This window comes from Alligator sinensis, unplaced genomic scaffold (assembly GCF_000455745.1).
Source record: "Alligator sinensis unplaced genomic scaffold, ASM45574v1 scaffold215_3, whole genome shotgun sequence".
Taxonomy (NCBI): Eukaryota; Metazoa; Chordata; order Crocodylia; family Alligatoridae; genus Alligator; species Alligator sinensis.
In genome coordinates, this window is record NW_005842175.1 from 1,656,586 (window position 1) to 1,661,648 (window position 5,063).

The 5,063-nt window shown below is 42.8% G+C and overlaps 1 long non-coding RNA gene across 1 annotated transcript in view; it reads left to right on the top strand.

The window, feature by feature from the left end:
* LOC112550661 overlaps nt 1-2,263 on the top strand; it is a 2,753-nt gene extending 490 nt beyond the window's left edge. The window contains exons 3-4 of the long non-coding RNA XR_003094613.1: nt 1,740-1,956; nt 2,061-2,263. This is a non-coding gene — a long non-coding RNA (uncharacterized LOC112550661). The remainder of the gene's footprint in view (nt 1-1,739; nt 1,957-2,060) is intronic.
* The last annotated feature ends 2,800 nt before the right edge of the window (nt 2,264-5,063 follow it).

Genomic DNA, 5,063 nt, shown 5'->3' on the forward strand with positions numbered 1-5,063 from the left:
CTGTTATCATAGCTTGGTGCCTTATGCATGCTCCCAACGTCAGGCAGCCTGTCATGATAATTGGCAGGATGTTCCCTGCATTACTGTTTGGTGTCCATTAGTGCATTACCTTGACCACAGCTTACAATTTCATAGAGTTTCTTTGCTTCCTCAGGGTATTCTTTCCTACCATTTATGAGGTAGTTTCCAAAATATTTCCAAAGCATTTTCCAAAACCCTGTACCCATTCTTGAGGTATTGTTTACTCATTTTTATTAACTCAGTGGTGTTCCACCTTTTGGCCCCATGGGCTGGATGAATGGCATGAAGCCAGGCCATGGGCTGGATTGGGGCCCAGGTGCCAGGATCAGACCTCCACCTGCCTCTGTGAGCTAGATCTGGTCCACAGACTGGGGGTTGCACACCTTGATTGAACTCATTTACTTACCCAGTATTTTGTTAGCGCTTCACTGGAGTTTCTGCATTCTTCTCACATGTTATATAACAAGCGATAAAGATTTAACAATTAGACTTTGCTGCAGGTTTGCTTGGAAGATATTCCTAGGAATCAGGGTTAGGAAGATCTTTAGCTGCATTATCCTCGTATTCTGCAACATTTCCTTGCCAGTTCCTATTTAAAAACTGAGCCTACATTGTTATCAGAATTGGAATTGCATATGCTAATCGGGGTTGGTTAGAAGAAAGGGAATTCGTCACACTCATTAGATATCCCATCAATGAGTGTATCACTAGGGCTGTGCAAAGCTTTGGGTGCTGATTCTATTTGGAGGAGATTCGGCCTGATTTGGTGGCCGAATCTCCAAATCTGAATCGAATCAGGGGGCCAATTAAAAGGTCCAAATCAATTCGAAACTCTCCGAATCTTCAGAAAAGATTTGGAGAGCTTTGATGATTCGGACAGTCCCCAGTGGCTGCAGCAAGGACCGTGGGGGGATCCCTGCCAGGCCACATCCTCTGCCTGTTCCCCCAGGCCCTCCCTGTGGCTGCCCCAGCTCCCAGCCCTTAAAAAAAAAAGCCCACTCACTGGTGCTGCCAGGCAGGGGGGAGACAATCCCTGCTGCCCCACACTGGATGGGGGGCTCTGCACGAGCCCCCCTCCTCCAGCCCCTCCATAGGAGCCCTGCCCAGCCCAGCTCTGGCCCATTAAGAAAAAAAACAAACCCTGAGAAAATCCCCAGACTCACGGCTCCTGCAGCATCCTCGGGGCTTCGGGGGGCTTGTGCAGAGGGGGGATCACCCCTGTCGGCAAGAACTGGTAAGTGTGGGGGTTTTTCTCATTTTTTTTCCTTAAAGGGCCAGAGCTGTGGCAGGTGGGGCACCTGTGAGGGTGCTGGGGGAGTGAGGGGAGGGGTCGGGGGGCTCGTGCAGAGCCTGCTACGCAGCATGCGTCAGTGGGGGGCAGCGGGGATTGCCTCCCGCCTGGCAGCACCCGCTGAGTCGGGGCTTTTTTTTTCCCAAGTGCCAGGAGCTGGGGCAGGCAGAGTTGCAAATGCTGGGCTGGGAGAGCGGGCAGGGGATGGGCCTGGCAAATCTCTGAACCAGATTTGGCCAAATCGATTCTGGACAGTGATTCAAATCACCGAATTGAATCACTGTTCCTCGAATCGGCCGAATCTGAATCCAAAGTGAATACTAGCCGTTTCACACAGGCCCAGGTATCACCACCGTCCAAAAAATAACTCTGCTCCAGTGGTATTTCCATTATATGTTTTAGTTGACTTTATTGGTTTTGTTTTTAGTCACCATGGCTACTGGAAGACTCTCACAACTGAGTTCCATTATCTGAGGCTTGCCTTGTTTGCTGTCATAGTCCACAACTTTTTAATTTTTGTCAATCCATTTCATTTGGAGGAGGTGCACTGGGCCACCAACCAAGCATTTAGTGCAGCAAACTGTCCTCCTCGAACTTGGATTTGATTCCCCAGTTCCTGCTGTTTCTGATTGAATTCTTTATGGGTAAGTGGACCTCCCAGTTTTGTTTGTTGCACTTGTACTATCCTGTTAGCACCTTTTAGATCATTTGGGTCCCGCTTACCCTGTTGTTTTTCATTTCTCTCCAGGGCAAGTTGAATCTAATACTCCTGGAGCTGGCATGCAGATTTTTGTTTTGTTTTTTGTTTTTAGTGGTGAATTTATTTATCAGATTTATACACCCTCCCTGCCAGCAAAGGCTCAGGGTGGCTGGTTACCTTGAACTGTTAAGATAGTTGCTTCAATCCAGCATCTGCTGCTAATCTTCAATTTGCCTCTTATTAGATTTCACCTTTTCCTTTACCTCCCATGTTTTTATAGCACCAGAGATCCTTTAAAAATTTTTTTTTTACCTTTTATTGTTCCTTCTACTGTTTGTTTAAACAAATTACTAATAAGTTCTCATGGGTTTTCTACACCCTCAGCATCCCACACTGTGGACACAGTTCCATGTTTAGCTACATATTCAACCACAACATTTTTAACATCACCCTTTTTCGTTGCCATGGTGAAATTTTCAACAAAGGAAAACCTTTTGCTTTCCACTGCACTAGGTGAATTACTCTACAAGGGCTTAATTGCTCAGTAAACAAAAGATAACTGGTTCAGTTGGCTGGATTCCTACCTTTTTAAAGTTACAAGCACTTCTTTTTTGCTGCACTTTAGTCCTGGGTGTTATAAAAGCATCACTCTGCCAGCCACTAGGCTTTGTTTCTCTTACTGGCTGTGGTTCAGTCCAATCAGACATGTCCAGGACAAATCTTGATTGAACTCAGTTACTGCTTGATGGATAACTGGCTGCCAGGTAGTTAACTAACGGACTCACTATCGATCTTCATGATTCATTCAATAGGTAGGAGGCTCTTCTAAGGACATATCCCCACTGCTTCCCTGGTATTCTTCAAAGCACCACCAAGAAGCATGGCCCCATCCTGTTCCAGTTTTGCACATGCTCGACTCAGAATGATGGTGGTGGAGCCACCTTGGCACGCTGCTCACCCACTGCTCTTGAGCAACTTGTCTGTGCAGTAGCGGAGAGCTGTGATGGGGTGTCCCCTTACAGCAGCTTCACAAACTTATTTCTGGATTGGGCATGACAGCTGGAGCAGGTGGGCAGGGCCAGGATTCTCACTGGTGCTTTCAACAAAGAGCGCTGGGAAAGTGGTGTAGAGACATATCCTTTGACAACCTAAACCAGGGGATCTCAACCTTTTGAGACACAAGGCAACTCCCCTTAGACTGAAGATACCCCTTGGAAAATGCCAGCTCTTAGCTTTCACTCATTTCTTGACTACAGAAAAATGATTGCAAAAAACTCAGGAAGCCCACAATAGGTCAGAATGTTTTTTGACACCATGGATTCCTATTTGAAATGTCAGGGATTATCTTGTAAATCATGTATATGTATTTGCACACCGAACAGTGCTAATATTGCATTGCACCCTTAAAAGGATCAGGTGCTGTGAGAAGGTGCATGGGTGCTCCCTAGAAGGTGTCAGTTTGTCAAGATCAAACAGGCTGAGCAAAGTTTGGGTCTTAAAAAAGGATTTTTTCCCCCATTGCAACCAGGCCCCTTTCTTATCGTTAACTGAGGCTTCCTGACCTGGATGTCACTCGCGGCCCCATCAACATGCCCAAGGCACTTAATACATTTTCTACTAACAAGGTTTGAGAACTCATTATCACACTGGTTCATTTACCTGCATTATGAAAAGCAACAGAGGCATCTGGGAAAATTTGGTCAAAAGGGCTTTAGTATAATTCTGCAGTTAAAATATAAAATAGAATACAGCATATACATACATACATATATTTTACATGATTCATTTTTCTCACTGTGCTTAAAGCTGATACTTTAGCCTGCCCTTTATATACCATTTTAATTGTATATAATCAATTTAATCATCTCCTTTTTAGAGAAGAGAAATGGAGGGGCAGACACACTGCAGTAATGTGAAAATTTTAGTCATTTTTAAGGCTTTATTTAGACTGTAAGTTTCGGGGATGGGGACTAGCTTTGTTTCTGTACTTAGCCCAGCATAGTGACCCAAGAATGGGACTCTCTGCTGTTGTCACAATACCAATGATTAATAACAGTAAGCTGTGTGTGGGATGGCTTACTTCTTTAGAAGTGAAAAAAGCATTCTCCCCATGTGTTATATAGTTTGTTTTCAAAGAAGGCTTAGTAAGACTTTTATGCCACATCATGTTTTGTGGAAAATGTTGTTTTAAATATATTTAGAGATGTATAAAAATGTTTAGTTCTGCTTTTATATGTGTGTGTATGTATGTGTGTGTTTATTTATTTGCCTATCAAGCTCCTTCACTATAATACTATGACACCAATTCCATAGGCCTGGGAAGAAGAGGAAACCTATAGCTAGTATATCATAAAAAATTACAAGGTCAATCTAATTTACATAAGAATATATGTTAAGGCTATTATTATTAATAATAATATTAATGATAATGTTGGTGTTCTTCTTATTTATATCCTTCATGTGCATTCTTATGCTTATAAGATTATCCTTATAAGTTTTTAAAGATTTATTCACTATAGGTTTCTTCTTCGTTCCAGGCTGATGATAATAATAACAAAAATAATAATAATAAAAAATACACTGACATCTTGCCATTTAGCATGACTAGAAAATAGTTTAATTTTATTAAAAAGGAGAAGCTTCTGGTTTGTTTATACTGTACTATAGATAATAGATTCCATCCTTTAGTGGGTCAGAAATTATCAACACTTCAAACCTCTTGCTCATTTAAGTAACCTCTCCGTGGCTTAAGGGTCAGTCAGTCAGCCAGAGGGGGAGGATAGGAAACATGCTTGACTTTGGTGCCAGGTTGTTAAAACAGTCTGTTGCTTCTCAGAGGTCTGGAATCTAAGCAGAAGTCCCAGTCATGATGGATTGTGGGAAGAGTCCAGGCAAAGTTGTCAAAAATGCATGCTAAATGCCATCTGTCTCACAGTGGTGAGCTACAGTTGACATTTCTAATGCTGTATATCGCTCAGCACCTTCAAATTATTGCCATTTTAAAGTAACTGGTACAAGTCTCTTTGTTTTTTCTTCACAGTTTATTGAAAG